General features: G+C 33.6%; 1 protein-coding gene across 1 annotated transcript in view; it reads right to left on the reverse strand.

The window, feature by feature from the left end:
* sfl (N-deacetylase and N-sulfotransferase sfl) overlaps positions 1–23,000 on the reverse strand; it is a 124,094-nt gene that overhangs the window by 100,799 nt on the left and 295 nt on the right. The window lies entirely within an intron of this gene.

Below are 23,000 nucleotides of genomic sequence, written 5' to 3' on the forward strand. Positions count from 1 at the left end.
AGTGTTAATTGCAATAATCAAGAACGGAAGTTAAAGCCGAGACAGTCTATGTTTATGTATATTGAAGATTAGTCAAAGATAACACTTCCCCTTCCTTTAGTAGACGCCTGGCCCAATTTCCGGAGCTCTCATTAGCAGTGCCAAATCGTTTCAATGCCACGCTCACAGATATTTTACGGGGTCTTGGATTTTAATGGAGCACAATATTTAAGATTTATCACACGCCAATAGAGTAATAATAATACATAAATAATTATGACAGGTATATTAAATTACGATCGTTATTCTATATATTACCTAATCACACATTTGAATATCAGAAACGTTAAAATTCATAACATCGTTAAGAAAATACAACCACGTACAAAATCTACGCACGTCTTGACGATATAAATTTATACCAAGACGTCCTCCGAATGGAGACAGCCGCCATACCTTAACCTTAACGAATTTATTAAATATATTAATTAATTAAGATAAAATACACGACTGGAGAGGATATTAAACGAACGAAACTTACTGGAATTACATCGGGAAAGGAATTCTTAAATTAGCAGATGCTTCAAATCGAACCGTATATTGCCGTGAAATGTTGAAAGTTTGTAATTAATTTCAATGAAATTCTTTGAGTGAAACGAAAAGGCGTTTGAGAAACTATTTTAATACGGAGCTTTAGTAATACAGAGTAAGTGCACGGCTTCAGGACGACTGAATGAATTTTAATGGCGAAGACTCGCTTGAAGAGTTCGCTTCGATTCTCTTAACTGTAGTACCTATTTGATAGACAACTTTTAGCATTACTTTTCTTTGTTATGTATAAATTCACAGGTATACATTCAAAGTCCTGTTCAACTATGAATGAAGTTGTCAAGCAAACATTTGTAAATGATTAAACAGGCACCATACGAAACCATTATCCGCTTTTCCAATAAACTACCCAACTCAGTGCATAACGTGCCGAGATTACTTATAGCCTGCGGAGCCGGCAACCAAACAACAATATTTGTTGGCACGGGACACTAGATTAATTTTTCCTCGGGCGTTTAGTTTCTAAGCTATTCATGAACGCCTGGCTATTCATTTCTATACCGGAGGGAGTACTTTGTGATTAAATGAACGCTTTTCATGAATTATAGCTACATATTAATTTTATTTTAAACGTTTTATTCGAACACTTTTTGCCGAACATTAATGTTTAAAATATTATGAGAAGTACATTTGGAGCTTAAAATATTTTCTTAGCATCCAAATTTAGAATACAATCATTTGAAATATTATTAAACGACTCATAAAATGAAACTGCTTTTATATGCACTGTTGACCTACTTCATCTAGCTATGCGAAACGATGGCTGGCAAAATACGGCAAAAAATTCGGTGTCCAGTGCCCACTATATCCTAGGATATTTTTAACAATACAGTCCTATTTCATGAACAAAAAAATAAAACAGTGACAGGCGTGAGTTATAGCGAGACGAAAACACGAGTCATATTGTAGACTAGTAATCATTGTACGAAATTTATCGTTGTGAGTTTCGAATAATACCGGATAAGCTCAGTATGTCCGATTTAACAACGCTCAAGCCGGAATTTGAAAAATACACCGTATTTGTCTTTCAACTCGAAATATTTTTGATCATAAATGTATCAACATTTCACCCTTTTCTCTTCTTTGTTACATTTCATACCCATGCCGTGTCGTAATCGTAACTCTTATAATAAAAGATCTAGCGAAACTGTTCTAACAAAACACCTCTACTCAAGTTAATTTTTGTAGTTCTATCTACCTACCAGCATTTTCATAATTTAGGAGTGTAAGTAATAAGTTAAAAATGCTATTTCGAAAATACATCTGGCTTCTGCAGACCAAGATTAAAAATTTAAATTTCAGAAACACGACACGTTTGCAACATTTTCTCATAAATGGAAGTTTTAAGTACGACGAAGAGACAATTAATTAAGCGGATGCATGCAGGTGTTGCAAGAAGGCAAGATATTGAAAGTTATTTATAACTAAGATACTTTCAACAAATGTTGTTAACTCGGAGTTTCTTAATTGCGAGCTAACTATTAAGTTACGTAAAGTAATTAGTTATAGAAGATGCGAACAGAAATAGGAATATTTTTTAAATACATTCGATCTTTCGATTTATAATACAGAGTATTTAGTTTGTTCATTTTTTATTAAACAGTTTAATATATAATATGCTTTCAACTTTAAGAACACGTAACACGAAATTTTAATCAGTATAAGTCACCACTCTGAGATAACTGTTATCAACAATGATCAAACAATGCCATTCTCATTAGATAATGTGAGAAATATAAATAGCAATTAGGTAAAATAAATAATGATAACTAACGCAATGGTTCTACTCAACTTGTATCCAGCAGGCCACATCTAAGTAAGGCTTTATGATTAATTTACTAACACCCCGAGCGGGTAAGGCATTACATTTCAATCAATCATGACTATTTAAACTTAAAAGGGGAATATAATAGATTTACGTTGACATAATACTGTGTATGATGGATGAAGGGAAACCGACTTTCACGATAATTATTTCGAATCAAAAATTATTGCTTGCAAAAGTTCCTCTAGCTCCTATGGGAGTAAAATCTGAGTAGTGGGCATAAATCAATCTACCTTGAATGAATAAAGGAGGTGGTATAGATTAGAGAAGAAGCAAAAACATAACATATTATAATTGTATGATAGGTACCAGTTTATGTAAAGTACAAACATATGTAACAATCATCACGGTAAAGATAACTTTTTAATTTAATGAAACTGCAACCAAATCAGACAATGCCATTAGAAGCTACAGGCACACGAGCAAATAAGCGCACATATTACTACGTCAGCTACTAATTAATAGAAATAATGGCCTTGTGTGGAAAATAAAGCTTGAAGAGGATGAAATCGCGGATGTAAAAAAAATTGATGGGGAATGATTGCCTCGCGATTATGTGAATTACGGCAAAGTGAAGCTGGGGGGAAAGCTATAGTTATATAAATGGTCATTAATTTCTCGATTGTATTTTTCAGTGAAATAAGAGACAAACTGAATCTTTTCCATTTGTTTGCTGTTCTGAATCATCATGTGTTTTAGATTTCATTTTAAAATTAACTTCGTCGTTTCGAGATCATCCAAATAGGTATATTGACCTACTGCATGAAATGTTCTACTTTTACTTCGTTTGTACACAATTTACTAACATTATAATATTATCATTTTAAAATGAAATCGAAGAAAATCCTATATCAATATTTCCTAATTTTCAGACTTATTATGAATGTTGACTTGTAACGAATAGACTTCTAGTCATAGTAGTTGAATGGAAGCTCCCTGGAGTGTCAAACTTTCGACAGCAACTAAATACAGGGTATTATCAGTAGGTACTAGGTACATCAAAAGTATACAGACAGTTGACAAAGCCTCAACTCCGATAGCGGTCCCAATACAACTCTCATAAAACTCGGCCGTTTTTACCCCCTTAAGGGATCAACTTGAACGTATATCGTTTAAACAAAAAAACTTTTCGAATGTCATAAATCAGCCGTAGACGTGAAACAAGCAACGTATAAAGTTGCTGATACAAATATCGTTGTCGATTTAGGTTTGTGTGTATCTTCTGGAACAAGGATATTTTTGTAAGCGTGATTCGCTCAGCGCCGGATTCCGCAAGATTATCGCGTTGAGAAATACAACCTCGCATGGCGTTGCGCTAAAAGGTTTTCCTCTTCCACATGTCGGAGTAAGACATCTTCGACTTGTGATTAACCGCTATTTTGTTTATACAATAAAGCTAATAAGACGGTACTTTCTGTATATTTTCCGTATTTAAGGTGATTGCAACGATCTGTTCCCAGCCAATATCCCGCTAGATGGCGCTGAATTCTACATTTCTAGTTTATTTGAGTTTTTGCGTAATTGGAATAGTCATCAAACCTAGGAATAGTCATGGCGGTTACTGAATATTACATTTTATTGAAATATGTTATATCATTGCCTTAAAATCCACCCAATTCGGTAAAATTATGCGTTTTAACATCTGTCATTGCATACAGGGTCGTTTACACACACAGACGTATACAAAAATGATAAAGATTTAACTCTAGATGGCGTGAATGTAAAGCGCGTCACACACGGTGAAGATACTACCTATAATATTTTATCTAATCTAGTAATATTTTATATTACAGTATCTTAAGGTATCCGGTATCAGCGTTCTGACCATCATTTTTCTTTTTTCGCTGTAGAACCGCCATCCTGTTACAAATGACCCACAAAGGAGAATGACCACGGGTGGTATCGGTAAAATTTTAGTTGTGCCACGTATTCGTTATATTGTTAATTCCTATTTGTATTTATAATGATCATATGTATCAATATTAAGTCTTAATTAAACCGGATAAATTGAAATAATAGTAAAAGTAAAAGTTTTTCTTTTGAAACATGTATGAACTTTCGCATTAGTAGGAAGTAGGATTGTTATAAAAATAAAAGTTATATTTGTTGGCGTAAACTATTTTATTGTAATTTTGGGAAATAAATAATGTCAAAATTGATTACCTACAATAAAACGCAGTTTTATTTTATTACCTACATTACACTATTGTTTTTTTTTTATCAAAACATGTATTTGAAGTAGCAAATATGATATTATGCTGATCCAAGCATTTTCACTCAAAACTAATATCACTAATGATTTGTAAAAGTAAATTATTTCAAAATACATTTCATAACCAACAAGTAAGAATAATTATTCATACAACAACAAATCAAAAACACTATTTACTATGGAAAAAAAACCAGGAAGGTGAAAAACATATTTACGATTTCGATGCACTCGACTTTTAGTAAAATAATAGGTAAAAATATTATTATGGTTTTGATCACAGACATATCTGTGGTTTTGATTTTAGCTACTAGTATCAGAAAGCTGCGTGTTCAATGCACGTCGGGGTCCCACAACTGTGGAGGAAGGAAGGTAGAATACCTCCATCGAATAAGAGAAGTTTCTCGACATAGGTACTCGATTTGCCGGCCGGCCTCAATGAAGATTGTCCGAAAGTTGTATATGTGCTCTGTAACGAAAAAATTTCGCTAGCGCGATTCAGAGTGAGGTGTCGTACAATATACCTAATGAAGTTTTTCATCTTTTTATTTTACTGCAAATACAAAATAAAAATTAAACAATGGTAATGTAAATTCTAAACAAACTACTACCAAAATACAATTAGAACAAAAATCATTTGACTTGTTTATTTCACCCAGAGGCCAGAGGCGGCTCGTGACAAAATTGTATAGGTGTTCACTTGAAATAAAACAACGAAAATACAATAGCGTTCGGGATGATTTATTACAAAAAAATGAGCACCACATTTTATAAATGTCTATAACACTAAAAATTACAAAGTACAGGCTATTTCAAAACGAATTCAATGACTAGGTATCAATAATTAGTAAATCACCGAATTTGCATTCGCGAGCGTAGGTATCCATAGTGTTTGTCACTGACTAACTATAAGTTATAGAAGTCAGTGGTGTTTGTTGTGTAAACATGTATGTATTTGAGTAGTTAGTAGCATATTATATTCTGAATTTCTGATCCATGCCTATTCACTCAAAACTAATAACACTAATGATTTGTAATACCGGGTCCAGACTGGTGAAACGTAACATGCAATGTAACATTCTGCCTTTCATTGCATGTTCGCTGCTGGTGTGGACGCATAGCGCGCTCATAACGCGCATTCACTACGAACCTCCCGTAGTCGTGTTCCTTGCCCCTTTGTGTTCGTCGAAAAACCGACAAATTTCGGATCGCTCCGCGCGCGGCTTGTAATGCTCGTAGCATGCGCGTGTAATGCACAATTCGCGCGCGCAAGACGTCCAAACTATGAGAAATTGTTACAAAGTGTGTTACCTTTCATGATACATTGCAGCAATGTGGACGGTGAATTCTTTCATTGCATGTTACATTGCATGTTACGTTTCACCAGTCTGGACCCGGCATAACAGTAAATTATTTCAATAGGTAGGTATTTGAACATTTCCCAACAAGACGTAAGAATAATTATTCGTAGGTATACAAGATACAATAACAAATCTAATACACTATTTATTATTTTATTATTTACTAGCGGTCCGCCCCGGCTTCGCCCGTGGTACATGTTTACGTTTTCTCTCCATAAGAAGTAATAGCTAGAGAGCTAGCGCAAAGCTACCTGTATGTATTTGACCAGACCTGGATTTTTGTGTGTTGATTCCCCTATACCTACTATACATGAGATGAGGAGTCACTAAGCCCAGAGTGGTGGACGGGGCGCGCGCTTAGGTAAGACAGGTGGAAATTTTTGGCGAACTTTGAAACCATTTGACCACGTCTGCCATTTTGATATTTGAAAATAGATTATTATTACTATCGGAAAATAACAATGGCAGACCATTATCACGCGGATAACATTCTGGCAGACACTTATGAAAGTGCTGAAAAAAATACAATTTTGAAAGTATTTGACCAGATCTGCCATTCATATATTTTATTTTTAGGGTCTTAAAAACTTATTTTCGAAACGGCAGACATTTTCATTGCGTACAGACTTCAGCAGACAACAAAACTTTACAGACTTCAGCAGTCAACAAGACTTAGCTTCTACATGGTCAGATGTATATATGTATTACGTTCCCTGACCTTACATCAATGATTTACTTTATTAATGTTTTTATGGTCATTTACATTTAATTTTGAAAACTATGGAATAAAATTTATAAATTTGATGATACAAAACTAAATATACATTTGTAAAGAATCTCAAATATAAAGTTGTGTTGCAAATAACAAATCATCATTTAAATATTTAGTTTATTTCTTTATTTAAGAAACAATTAACAATAATTACAAAACAACATAAAAAAACACGCATGCATTTATTGAAATGTTCATTCATCATCACTATCGTATGGCGTTGTGTGACTCGTCTTCATAATCCATTGAATCGGATTCTGTAAAAGTAAAACGTAAATTATATAATAAAAGAAATGAGTCATTATAAACTTACCTAGTAAGGCAATGCCTTTGATGTCGCACGATGCCGCCGCGCCGCCAGTGTAGGTACTTCTGCTGCTACATGAAAATATGCTAGGGTTGCAACAAATGGGAAATAAAACAATTGTGATTATTACTATTATGATGTAATCATTTATTCATATTATGTACATTCAAAACAATTGCTATTATTAAATCTGATGTAATTATTTTTTCATAAATATATAATTATTATTAATTACATAATATATTGCACTGTGAAATATTTACGTATCACTTTATTTTTGATGTTCTTAATTGTCTTTTATAAAATTTAAGTGACGCATTCGCATTGGGATCAACAATCCGATAAGAAAAGAATGGAGACAACATATACATAGCTTTGATTTCAATTCTACAGATACAAAATATACAATCTATCTAAAATGATACAACGGATGTTTCCTGCGTTTTCTCGTCAAAATACCGAAACAACGTAATTATTGTATAGTAGTTGGGCGTGAAAGTAAAAAAACAAATGAAAAGTGTTTTCCATATGATTATTTATTAAATTTACGCGATTAAGAATAATTTCAACGATACAATTTAGTAACCGAGAATTCAGAGGATTAAAGAAAATACCTGCCTGATCATTTTATCAAACTCTAAAAGAATTATGGTTATTTCGCATCACTCGGTTTATTAGTTTGGTAATAATTATTAAAGGTAGTTACAACCCTAGCCATTGAGTCGAACGGTAGGCAACACAATATCGACTTTGTGCGGGTACATATGGTACATTTCTTCTTGCTGTGAAGCGTAATTATTATTATTAAGATTTTTTAGGCTATTTTGAATCAGCTGTTCTAATTTATTCTAGAAATTTATTAAAACGTGATTTTTTTAAAAGTATATTATGAGTTTATAAATACCTCAACCAATAGTTATTGTGTCCTATCCTCATTTCTTTATATCTTGGTAGTTAACTAAAGTGTTAAATTTACATAACCTCAACAACAACATTTACACTGCCACTGCACTAAAACTAAACTAACTAGCTCTCTAGCTATAAGAACCATCCTCGTACTTCAAGGGATATATAATAAAAAAAGAATTATCGAAATCGGTTCAGCCGTTCTCGAGTTATGCGCTTACCAACACATTTTGCGATTCATTTTTATATATAAGACTAGCGGTCCGCCCCGGCTTCGCCCGTGGTACATGTTTACGTTTTCTCTACATAAGAACCATCCTCGTACTTCAAGGAATATAATAAAAAAAGAATTATCGAAATCGGTTCAGCCGTTCTCGAGTTATGCGCTTACCAACACATTTTGCGATTCATTTATATATATATACTAGCGGTCCGCCCCGGCTTCGCCCGTGGTACATAATATTTACGTTTTCTCTACATAAAAACCATCCTCGTACTTCAAGGAATATAATAAAAAAAGAATGATCGAAATCGGTTCAGCCGTTCTCGAGTTATGCGCTTACCAACACATTTTGCGATTCATTTTTATATATAAGATAAGATTATGTGAAAATAACCAGGAAGGTGAAAAACATATTTACGAAAACATAGTAACATAATATGGCTGTCGCTACAATAATTATATTTCAATTTTATCTTTTTATACCTAGTAGAACTGGCCGACGAATAAAAAAAATCGTATTAGAATAAATACAATAAATTACGGAACAAAAAAAGGATTGTAACTGAATTAGGTATGTTTGTTTCTGGGCGCACCGTTTTCGACGACGCGACGCGCGACGTAAGCGTATAGGTATAGGTACCTACTTTGCTAAAACAAACTAATAAAATTGTGTGTCTGTCTGAAAATTCGGAAAAGCATATTGATTTGATTGATTTTTGATTTTTGCTACTAGTATAAGAAAACTGCGTGTTCAAACTACTTGTTTGTCTGTCTGAAAATTCGGAAGTACTTTGGTAGTTTACCGATTTATAATAATATTGTATATATCGTTGTTTAAAAAATATTCAAACACAATAAAATATGATATATGTACTGATTTATCACTGGTTTCAGTGATGAACTGATGAGTCAATTATAGCCACTATACTTTCGTCATACGTGTGTATGATTGATGTGATTTGCAACGTGGTGATATTTCAGAAAAATCACGGGTCAAATTGTCCCACCGAAAATATAACTGCGTTATAAGAATAACTATACCTACGATAAATTATACATAATACAATATAGTCTCAAATGCATACTAGTGAAATATTTTATTTGAATCAATAAAATAAAATAAAAAATAAAAAATAATAATAATACAAAAATAAATTCACAACACAAGAAAATCCGCGCGCAAATCATAGCGCGTGACAATGAAATCAAGAACTTTCGAGCCGACGCGGACGACGAAGGAGCCTAACAAAAGTACCTACAATCATAGGCGGCTCGTGACAAAATTGTATGGCCGTGTTCACTTGAAATAAAACAACGAAAATAGGTACCTACAATAGCGTTAGCAGTACAAAAAAAATGAGCACCAAATTATAAATGTCTATTTATACACTAAAAATTATAGAGTATTTCAAAACGAATTCAATTATTATTTAGCAATAATTAGAAAATCCCCGAATTTGCATTCGTGATCGTATTCATAGTGTTTGTCTACACTAATATTATAAAGAGGAAAACTTTGTTTGTTTGTTTGATTGTAATGAATAGGCTCATAAACTACTGGACATTTTACCAATGTTTGCAAGTTTGTGATTACTTTGATAGTTTACCGATTTATAATAATTGTATACTTATATCATTGTTTAAAAATATTCAAACACAATATGATATAGGTACTGATTTATCACTGGTTTCAGTGATGAACTGATGAGTCAATGTTAGCCACAATACTAATCACTTTCGTCATACATGTGTATGAACTATGATTGATGTGATTTGCAATGTGGTGAAATTTCATAAAAATCACGGGCCAATTTTTTGTTTTGAATCCCACCGAAAATACATATATTACTAATTGCGTTATTAGAATAATTAATTACTATACCCACGATCAATTATTACAATTTACAATATAGTCTCAAATGCATACTAGAGAAACATTGCAATTTGAATCAATTAAAATGCATAGCATACAAAAATAAATTCACAACACAAGAAATTCCGCGCGCAAATCATAGCGCGTGTCAATGAAATCAAGAATGTAATTTTATATCAAGCCGACGAGCGACGACGCCGAACTAAAGTACCTACAGTACCATTTACCTTCAGTGTACAATACAGTTTACAGACCTACGACGGACGAACAATAATGAGTAATAAATAAAAAAAAACATAGTTTCTAAGGTCATTAGTTTTATTTTATTTTATTGTTATTTTCTTTCAACGATTGGAAATGAAATTACTCAATTTTTACACAGAACTTTGATTTATTAGAATTATGCTCATTATGCATAAGATAACGAACGCGAATGCACGACATCTAGCGCGTCAATGTCTAAACATCGCCTTTCGTTTAGACATTGACGCGCTAGATCTGTAATAAGTATATAGTCTATGCGCTAGATGTCGTGCTTTATGTCGTGTTTCGCTTGGCAAAAGTCACGCACACTACTGTAGAAGTGTCAAATTTTTCCGGTATTTTACTGTTGTTTTTCTAAGTAAATATTGTAAATTATTGATTAAAAAGGTCGAACGCGCACACATTTCATTATAGAGAAGTGATAAAATGATTAGTTTTAAAGAAATAGTGTCTGTGTTAAGTGTTTAGAGGTAATCAAAAATGTATGGAGGGACGGTCGGAACATCAACCTTAACGAAGCGGTCTTAGGGCGCTTGTGCACTACAAGGAATTTTACTGTCCGGCATTCCGATTTTTTACGGTCCGGTGTGGCATGAAAAAACCGATGAATTGCTTGTGCACCTGTCCGTCTTTACTCGGATCAGTGCGGTACAGTTCAAGGAAGTTTGGCGGTATAATGCTATCATAAATGATTGATTTTGCATTTTACAAGAAACGATTAAAAAATATAGAAGGTGAAATATTATATTACTTCGTTATAATAAAAAGTAAAGTTCCGTAAGAGATTTAAAATGCGTGTTTCACTTATTTATTTTAATCGGTGACGAGGAGCTAAAGCTATTCCCACTTGAACTTTAACTTACCAACACTTACTTAGATAATAATTATAGGTCAATGCTTGGTCAATGTATATAAAATAACAATACCGACTTCTCAAATCTCATTGCCAACTAAAAGAAAGTAAAACAAGAGCTTGCTTTCAATTGGCATATGCAGTAAAAACAGTAAAATCCAAGCAAGTGGGCATTCGAAAACAATTATACCTACAGCGACTCGTAGACACAAAAAACCATCCGGAATAGGGAAAAGTAAAATGTCGGACAGTAAAATTACGTATAGTGCACAAGCATAGTATATAGATTAATGGCGTGCCATACCGGACCGTAAAAAATCGGAATGCCGGACCGTAAAATTCCTTGTAGTGGACAAACGCCCTTAGGAGTAACTTAATTGCTTCAAATAAATGATCTTCTTTATTTGTTGTTGCCTAAGTGTAATTTTTCATTATTACTTATCGTTTTTTATTCAAGAACCTGTACTGCTTACATCGTAGGGTTTTTTGTATTTATATGAGTTTAAACCTGAACTACCTATGTTTAAAGGAGAGATTAATTCAGGACTATTTAACGAATATTTCTGTTTACTTAGCGAATAAGAACATCAATTAAGTATTCAGTTTATTGCGGATCCAATGTATCTTGGCAGCATCATTACGGTGCACTTCACATCTTAACGAGAAGCGTATGAATATTGAATTGCACGCTTCACTTGGATAACTTTTCCAATAAGTCACATCGTTTATATTTCCTTTGTAGTAAATATCAAAACATTTTAAAGGCAAATTTAAAACCATACTATGTTTGCGAAGAGCAGGGAACATTACAAACGATATTGTTCCGTGGGAGAGACAAAGGCAAGGGTTTGTACATAGGGCTACGTTGGTTGAGGGAAATTACAAACAATTTTCTTCGTCTTCGCATTTTTAATGCTGGCAATTATCAACAATGATGTCTACGTCTGTTGTTACATACAATTTTATGGTTACACATTTGTTTAAGTATTGGAACAGCAGGTATTGAACACGTGCGCTGTTCTAGTGTAGATTATTACTACAATAAAACATACGTTTTAAAATATCACTGCGTTAAGCAAATACATTTGAAATATATTTTCCTTTTGTATTTGCTAAACGATACTAAAATTAGTGCAAACAGGAATAGAAAATTCTAATGATACAAAGCGCAGCATAACAAAGAGATAATAATAATTAATCACGACGATATGACGGTGACATTACACAAACAATGCTTCTGTGGTTAGCTAGACTATAATAAGGGAACGTTTATTCTAAAGGTAAAACAATTGCGGAGAGGCTTATATGGGGTGGACATTAAAACCGACGTATATTCTGCTAAAGTTACTCTTGTGTTTAGAAGGATTTCTGGCTTTACTTACATGTATTGCTATCTAGTTTTATTAACAACAATATGTGTGGAAAGGCAAAAAAAAACTAATTAAGTATGTTTAATCAGTAATCAGTAATCACCTTGCTTTAATGTCCAAAAACAGGATTTCTAACAGTTTTCTTTTCTTTTATGACTCTGAAAACGATTTATTTCCCTTGATCGGTTTATTTTCGCGTATTTTTATGAAGTGATGTGAAACTTGAGGGGACTCAATAAATTTATGGCAATTAAAATAATTGAACGAGGTAACGTCATTAGCAATTCAAAATTCTCAAGGCGGAAATATATTTAAGCGAATAAAACAACCGCAGTTTATCCATTCGAGATTTTATGCTCAATATTTAAATGGCATCCCTGTTACGAAATGCCAGAATAAAACACCAGGAACCTCAATTTCAATTTTAACCTTAATCGCACCCGAATAATGCTCGCTTCTGTAGTCTGTACATTTCGCGTTTTATCGAAAATTACGACCGCAATAAATATGGATATGGATTAAGTATTCTCCTTCGGTGCCAATAGTTATAATAAATCTATTGAAAATAGTGACAAATACATAAATCAGTTTAAGGAACACGTAGTTATAGCTTATCATAATTACTGGTCTTACAGCTTTCTGCTATAGAGCGATCCAAAAGTTTTGTGACAAATATTCTTACATAGCTCTACATCAATTTGAACTAATTTATTTTCAAATCATTACAATATACTGGTTCTGAGCGAGACCTTACTTATTTTCTGGTAAAACAAATGTGTCAAGCGACCGCTAAACCTCACCATATACCTGAAACAAAAGAAAAATAATCTTAAAATTCCATTCCTTTACCTAAATCTCTTTTGTACGATTGTTTTAACGAAAAGAACATATGTTTTGAATAAAACCTGAAGTGTATTTTTCTTTCGCCTTATCTCTTGTGCGAAGCGTAAGGCGTTGCTCCAATATTCAGCCTATCTCCCCACTAATGGCTTACATGTGAGGGTCAATGGCCTCATCCCATAGACGAAGGAATGAGGCGTGCAATAATCTGTGCTATTTTTACATTAAGGCTGTCATTGATATTATCAAATGATGATAATAATAAAGGATTTTCTATAGTAATAACAGGATTATGAATATCCGAAGGGTATGTGGCGCGATAAGTTCCCAAACTGAATTTCTCAACTTTTTACAGTTTTTTCCCATCTCTGCGAACTCATAGCTCCACTCTGCAACTGTGCAAATGTAAATACGGGTTGCTAAATGCAGATTCTTATATGAAGTTTTATTGCAACTCTAACAAAGGAACCAACTTTTGAATTAGATATTTAATTAAAGCTTTTTCGAATTAAAATGTAATGAGTGAGCGAGTTAATTGCGCTTAAATGTGAATGTTTACAAGTGACCACAAATCAAATCCATATTGTTATCAAAAGCTCAGTACAATATTTAAAAAAATGTTAGTTATATATAAATAGAATTTGGGTGATAATCACCATCTATGAATTTATGTATGTCCAAATTTAGTATTCGTATCATAGCCGTAGTCGGGTCACCGATACCCATTATGATGAAACACGTTGGTCTAATTAATGGACACAGTCTATTATTGCGTCGGGTGTACGTGGTGTGCTCACATACACAAGTATATCATAGTTAAAGGCTATTGTCTATTAAGTTAGTCCATTGTGTATTGCCTCAATCGCAACGTAATAGTTAATATTTGATGGTCTGGATAAGATTAATGTCAGGGCTTTCAGTAAATCATCACGCGCTGGTTACAATATTCTGGAATATATATCGTTGATTTTTTAATACTGCGCGGCCCTGGAATAATATGAATTGACGAAAACGAAATTAATAAACCCGCCAAAAGAAACACACCTGAATAAATCTTCGTACGTTTTGTTAATAACGACAAAGAGTAATAATGTATTGAGAAGAAATTTAATATAAAATTGCAAAATGTTCAGATGAAAAAGACTATTATCATACAAATGAGAAGACTTCCGGAAAATTTCAAGGTTCGTAACACAATACATTACGCAGGAGCGTGCGGGTAGAGCCAAAATTTCCTTTGCATTGCGTTTATATGTACTGTACAATTGCTTTTAATATTTTGCATCATTTAATATTTCCCAACTTTTACGTTCGACTTCGCTTACGTAGAACTTAGCGTTATTACATAGCTCTGTGACTGTATCTATTTCATTTGAATTGTCTTTTCGAGACATTTATAAGGAGCAAATATAAACGCGGACCTAAACATTGTATTTCTTTTTAAACGTATACCCGTAACTCGTACCTGTAAGAGCGGGGGCACACGATGCGTTGCGGCGGCGGTGCGGCGCCGGAGCGGTGTCGCTGCGTTGTCTTACATAGAAATATCTGTGGCATGTCACACGATGCGCTCCGGCGCCGCACCGGACTTGTAACCACCAAGACGAGGCGGGGAGGGGTGAATGCGGTGCGACGTCGGAGCGGCACCGCTCAGTTGTTTTGCGTCACAAGGAAAGACACGCTGTGCAACGCTGCTACGACGCCGCTGCGACATAAAAACGTTACGGCGCCGCACCGCTCGTGTGCCCACTGACACGGTGAAATCTTTGCGGTGCGGCGCCGCAACGCATCGTGTGCCCGCGCCCTAACGTAACTAATTTATGTAAGTGATCATGGAAGTAGTTTAAACTTCTATCAGTTTAATTTGACCCATCAAAAAAGCTCTTTTTCTTTGAAGCTCAAACCTTGTAAAAGGTTTGAGCTTATCCAGTACCTAATGACACTAACTAGAACTGAGATTACAAGCTCCCCAAACGTAATAAATTCTACCAAACGAATTAATCGTATAATTGAATAAGATAAGGGCTAGGACGATCAGTGAGCTATAAAGCATGGCACCTGAGCTACGCCTAATGGCCTGTCGTCCGTCCATCGCGTCCATGATTGATCGGAGCACCGCGACATGTGTACATAGCCTATATTTTTATTGATAAATCGCCTTTGTCTTGACTTGGAATCGTATGTGATAATGTGTTATTAGATTAGATTTTGGAAGAAATACGTTGCATTCATAGCTCTTTTATTCATCTCCGATGAAAAAGAGTAACATTTTTGGAGCGTATAGGCATAACTGTGGAGTTATATGCACGGATATTTAAAGTATCTTAAAACTCGGATTACATGATGATGATGATTTGAGCGCATTTTCTCATCGAAATTCATGTTCTTCGAGACGGTTACTGTTGGCAATTTTTGTTAAGAATTCAATATTTTAATTTAAGTTTACATATTTAGTATAAGCGGTGACTTCCGGGTTGGATTTCTATCCTTTAAGTAACTATTATGACATTAAATATGAAACAATTTTTCAATAAAAATATTACCAAGATATTTAATACGATATTTTTGTGGAAATACATACCTACATATTATATTTCTTATATGAAATGGGAAATAAAATAGAATGGCGTGTAAATAACATGAAAGTATAAGTTGTACATATTATTAGTTAAGGGGATTGAAGACGTAGAGTTATGAATAAGGAAGGAATGTTTTGTTTAATGTAAGCTTAGTTTTACGCAGGTTTAAGAATAAATAAATTGGCATAAGAGTACTAAAACGTTAATTCACTGAATTTGATTTTCTCTAGTTAAAACGTTTAGAAATTCAAACACACAACAGCTTCTGTATTTGAAAATTTTGTCACATAAAATAATGAACTCCATGCAACAGCATATTATTATGTAAATGCATCACCGTAACTAGACCTAGCAAATTGCAATACACCATCCCATAATAGCGAACCAAAGTAATTCGAGTGGAAGTGATCAATTTTCTTAACAATTTCCCCGTCATCTCAAACCTTTTGAGTCGCACAAAACATTTAGCCAATTCAGCGCACAGGGGCTCGATGCTGATAATAGAGCCTATTGCTGGAGGGACAGTCATCGCAAACATAAGCCATTAGCGTATTGTTAGCGTCCTTTCAACGCTACCCTCGGATTTTCGAGTTTTTGTTCAATATTTTTCGAACCAATGTTTTTTTACATGAGCGTTCCCTTCTTATGACTCTGTTTAGCAATTATATAGAACAAAAGAAGTGACGCGAGGGGATTCTAGATTAAAGTACGGAAAGGTTAGAATGAGAGGCCAATTATAGTTATTATAGGAAGGCGAACTGTATCTTAGGAAGCTAGTATTTGATAGTCATGTCAAAGTTATAGTTTACGCAGTACATGTTCTTTAGAATACAAGTTAAGCCACGAGCGACCGTTAAGCCATATCGAAAGCACAAAATCTTGTGCTTTCGATATGGCTTAACGGTTCGGTAAATATTGGTGGTAAGCCATCGTACATTGATGATATCCTACATCTCCCAAGATTAAATTATGTCAAGATGATACGCAAAATACAACACAAACGCAATGAATATTTCGTGTAGGCAAAGCATTATTCCCTCATAAGTGAATTGCGTCCCAACAATAGCAGCGTGGTCTAATCAACGCAACAATACCTCGGCTGCAAAATAAAGCCGGAGCCACTCGCGCCAGATCGGCCGATATTTTAAATTACGGACAATATTACACGACGCGGATACAAACGACTCCATTGTAGCCCGTGTGCACCCGACAGCTGTTTTAGATAACGTGTGACCTCACCAGAATAAAGCGTGCTATGAACAATTAAAACAACAATGATGTCAAGCGTGCGTACCACTTATCAACGATTTAACAAACACCGCGGAATAAGGTTGAGATGAGGCGGCGATAAGGGTTGACACTTCTAGTAATTGTTTACTGGATGGTGGAATGGTCGTTACAATTGTTTATTGATATTGTATTAGGTGTATTAGGTGTAAGTTAAATATAAATGTTATACAATTATGAAATCTTCATTTTGAGTTACTATTAGTAAATTATTAAACATAATATCATAATAATGCTTTAAATTAGGTTTTTCAAAACATATATTCTATTAAGTAAACCGCGCGAAGTTATTTAAGCGTATATGGAATCATTTATTATTACTGGAATTGTTGGAGGGCTTTATTTCATCAGCCTTCTCCACTGTAGGAATGAGGCTCCTATGAGAGTTTAGGCCGTAATCCTTGACGCTACTCACGTACGGGTTAGTGCACATTATCGCGAATCAATTGTCTATGTACACTGGACAAGTAAACGACAGTTAAATCCCAAGATACCGTAACAAGACAGGAATTAGATGCATTATGCGGATCATTTGGCACTGAGGCTTTAATCGCCGGTTTACGGAACAGACAGTTGACCCTGTTTCCTTATAAATATTGGCAAGGAAAAGCTACAAAGCGGCCAAAACTATTAGCTTAGTGGATACTACAATAGCTTAGCGTAAACGAGAAATTAAGTTGATTGGTTATGCTTATTCGTGTTTTCTGTCTTCATACTTAATCGATTTTCTCACACAACAGTGAAAATTCCGTTAATTGTTTAAGGGTTTTAACATGCTCGAACGGCCGGGTAAATGTTATGGTATTTATTCAATTATGTGTGACATACCATTAAGGTAAACCTTTTATATTATTATTTTGAATTAGCGGTCCGCCCCGGCTTCGCCCGTGGTACATAATATTTACGTTTTCTCTACATAAGAACCATCCTCGTACTTCAAGGAATATAATAAAAAAAGAATTATCGAAATCGGTTCAGCCGTTCTCGAGTTATGCGCTTACCAACACATTTTGCGATTCATTTTTATATATAAAGAAGAAGATATTCGAATCGGTGTCAGATAGATCTTGGTATTGTTTTAAGTATATTTATAGAAACTATCCTTAAACGCTTAATAAATAAAGATATACAGTAAGTTATTATTGAAAAGTCAAGAATGGCTTGATCTTGTATGTTCAGAAAAATTTATTAATCGGTTAAAAATCATTGAAAAATGTATTTTTATAACAGAGCCTTTAAATACAAAGCGTAGAAACAGAAAAAGAAGAAATTAATAAGTTGCTACCTCTGAACAAATATTGGATACCGCCACAATATAATTGGGTAGAAGTTACCGCAGATAACGGGCCCCATAAAAGTAAAATCGGTATTCAGTAAATGGAAAGTAGCCCCTTAGTAAACACAAAGAAATAGGTATCCTCTTTATTTATTCGCTCCAATAGCTTTTGATCTGAGACCCTTTGAAAAATGCCACTCAAGATTCATAGAATATGCCAAGATATGCCTAAGTAAAGGGTTTTCAGTTTAAGGCTTTCTGTTAAATATTTGATCGAATTTACATTTCAAACGTTTTGTCAATATTTTCTTTAAGAGTACCTAAGTACCAACAATGGAATTAATTTTATAATATCCATCGATGGCGGTTTCTTGAATAGGAAATGTTAAGTCATCTAACAGAAACAGTAGTTTTTACGATAACAGAAAAACTTGTCTAGTCATTGTAAGAATTATTTTTGTAAGGTATAATTCTAATCGATATAAGCACACCGCCAATGAACACGCTTGAATTTTTTATAAATTATAGTTTTCGGTTAACGATACGATTTATTTTTAGGTTAAATTGTAATTGAAGTTTATGTATCCGTACCGAGCTTCTTTTCAGTTTTATAATAGAAAAAAAAAAGAAAAGAAAAATGAGGACCGCATATCAATAGATAAGAGGCTGCGAGCTAAAACTTTCCTTTCACACATATGGGCGAGTAGGTAATATAAGAAAACTTTTTCACTTATTATGTACGAGTTGTACAGCGTTGACTTTTACTAATACTTTGGAAGAAGCAGACAAATTTGCACGAAAGTAAAAAGTTACCGACGTCCCTGTATTATGAAGATAGTGAAATATGAGCTAGCTTGTTTCGTTATTCCGTACATTAAAGGCAATTTAACTTGCAACGATGACGTAAATTGTAAAATAATTGAATATCACTTTCTGCAACGTGGATAGGTAATTAATTCATTTCGATTTGAATAATGGCCTTAATAAGCGACGAGCAAAATTTACGTTCATAAAATAACGTATAAGGTGGAATAAGTTAGATAACGTTAAATTCGATTGTAATTGGTACATCAAAGCATTATTGATTTTTTCTTTCTTTGGAACAATTGTCAGAATTACATATTAATATACCTACTAAAAAATTAAAAACAACTACTAAACAAAGCACTTACGTTTTATTACGATTGGTAAAAGATACAGTGCCACAAACTTATCTGACCCGGTGGCAAAAACTGGAACTACGTGCCGCCATTTTGAAATGTCACATTTTCACAGACTTTTCATACGGAATATTTTGTTTATATAAAAGAAAGCGACATCAGTGACACTGTCACCGGGTCAGATAAGTTTGTGGCACTATAAATCAGTTGTTATAAAACTTTTTTTATTTTTTCAAATCTTTATTTAATGAGCTTAATCACAAAATGAATATGTCGCTCAGGTACACACATACACATACGTACACAGGTACATAAATTCAGTAATTTAATAATTATATATCTAGCTACAAATAATTTAAGGAGACTGATCCGAGGCGAAACCTATATTATATAGTCTGATAATACGTTTTATTTCTTCCGAATGGGGGTTAGACAAAATAATGTTGATGTCAGCAAACGTTTTCAATATGTCGCTACAATTCGATAATCGGTAGGCTGCATTACGGGAACATTCCATCAATACATGCGTTATGTCCTCTGGAACACCGCATTGCTCACAATTCGGAAAACTTAATTCTGTTCAATTAGCTATGAAATATGTAAGATATCTAATTCATAACGTCTAATAATATCGAGCAAGTATAATTTACAAAGAAAGCTTCATTTGTTATTGCACCAGGGACATCATGTTAAGAACTTAAGACTACCGCCAATAAACGATCGCAACTATTTAACTCGATAACTGAACCAGTTCCTTGGGAATAACAAATGAAAACTTAGTGAAAATATGTTCTAGTCCGTCGCTAGTAAAAATGGAAAAACAGGTTTTTATTGCAGTAAAGTACTGGAGTGCGATCGATGTCGTATTGGACATTATAGTGCAGCCGAATGTGGGTGACAGCCGTGCAAGATAAAGAGGCTTCGCAGGAACTAAACGTGCAATTCGAACGACATATCGTTGCATCGAGATAACTCACCTGCATATTTTTCACCCGCATAAAAACTGTGATCGACAATTTCTCATCTTAAACATCGACCGACTGACCGTAAAAGCAAACAGATAATAATACGTAGTTAAAATGCAAAAATAGGTAAGTACTTTCTTGATCATCTAATAAAATGGTTTTTTTTTACGGTGAAGTTCAATAATTCATTGTCAGATTGCTTTTGTAACTGCGCGTGAACTGGCAGAAAGCTCGACTAGAAAATCATTTTTGAAGAACAAAACACCCCACGGAAAGTATTTAATCTTATCACACATGTTTACGTACCATCGTCATTATTTAAATTTTGTAACAGACAAAAAAAGCCGCGTATTGGTGATGCAAAAGCGAGCAACGTAAATTGTAAAATATGCAGACATTATGTAAAAAATTCACGTTTTTACTTTTTATATTTAAGTATTTATATAATTTTCGTTCAAAGTAACGAATCTAATGAGACCTCTCAAGCATCCATTCATCGAGCCGTTTACGCTACAGAGCGTGCCAAAGAAACATACATAACTACTACATAGGAAAGTTCATTCATATATTTGATATGTAACCATCTTTCTGTCGCAGACAGGTAGAAACTACAAATAATATTATGCGAAACTGCATGTATTTGCTAACAAAGCGAAGTTAAAAATAGTAATTTAGGAATGATCAAAACTATTTTTATTTACGAAGTTTTATGCACATAAAATTTTTTTATAAGTCAACACCACTGACCATGGATAGCATCAACACTACAATTTTATAAACCAAGCTGGCAGTCAAGACATGAATATAAAAAAAACCTTAACGTCATTCGATTGGTTATGAAGTGCCGATGTAAAAAAGGCGCCATATCAACGAATACTAATACTACCGGCCGCATTTAATCAACGATTCAAAGCGAGATCATCCACACCTTAGTTGTATGAATGAATGGTGTGACGCAATTGCTCTTTATAGCGCCTTTCAATTATGAATTCAAGCAATAAACTCTACATTGATATAAACACGATAAAAGATAAGGTTCACATGACAATATTTAAAACTGTGCTTTTTCATTGATTATTTTATAATGTACTTATAAATTTTGCTGTGCGTGATTGTTCAAGAAGCTTTTCCTTATTTGAATTGGAAAAAAAGAGCCTTAGACATCAAAAAAAAGTCAGATGAGCTAATAATATTACAAATAATTATGAATGAATAATTATGAATTGAAACAAAAATAAGATACGTGAAAAATAAATCAGAACCATATACAATACAGACTGTATGATACACACATGTATCATTATATCTGCCTTCATCAATCACAAAGTGCCTTATAAACTATTCTTATAACTTATAGGCAGCATAAAATTATTGAACCCTTAGAAGCAAAGCTTGATTATAGATCTATAGTTTTATATTATAAAGCTGAAGAGTTTGATTGATAGCACTAATCTCAGGAATTACTAGTCCGTCTTGAAAAATTACTTCAGTGTTCGATAGCACTATATCATCACATTAAGACCAATAAGGGCAGGACAATGCGGGTAAAACCACAAGGCATAGTTAGTTATACATAGATTGAATGTTGTTCTGCGCATTAATAGAATTATCAGTCTTTTCCCAAACCTACCCAATATAAATTGTTGATTTGTTATTTTATCAACCACAAACAATTTAATATAAATTGTTGATTTGTTATTTTATCAACCACAAACAATTTAATATAAATTGTTGATTTGTTATTTTATCAACTATTTTGTTGTATTACTGCATTTAAAGTTCATGAATTCAATGAGGACAACTGGAGGATTCAATAGAATTTATAAAAAAACAAACATTGAAAATTGTTAAAACTTGAAAAAATTGTTAAGTAACTATATCCTATTATAATCTCTTGCATAAGAACCTTATCAATATTTAAGACAACACATAAATAAAATTGAAATAGTCTGTTTAAAATTCACTTTTCGACTATGATGTAAGTATTGTAAAGAATTCCTTTACAATATATTTTAAACATAACATTTAATTTATAAATTAGTCAATATTGTAAAGTGGTTATGACTAACATACCTACCCGGTTACAAATAATTCCAAATATTTATGTCTGTGAATAACTGCAAGACTTTGTAATAAACTGAAATACTTTATTACAATGTTTCTGCAGAGCATCATACCGGTTATAGTATTTAAAAACAAACCTTTTCTTGTTAATATTATTAGAATTGAAAAGAAAGGTATTTATGTATTAGGTATCATGCAAACAAGTGCTTCTTTAACTCCAAAAGCTTAGTAAACATTAATAATTAAAAAATGTAATGGAAAATAATAGCACACAGCAG

The sequence above is a fragment of the Colias eurytheme genome, chromosome 11 (assembly GCF_061535395.1).
Source record: "Colias eurytheme isolate Ceu_HAF_F1 chromosome 11, ilColEury1 Martin Lab GWU primary, whole genome shotgun sequence".
NCBI classification, from domain to species: Eukaryota; Metazoa; Arthropoda; class Insecta; order Lepidoptera; family Pieridae; genus Colias; species Colias eurytheme.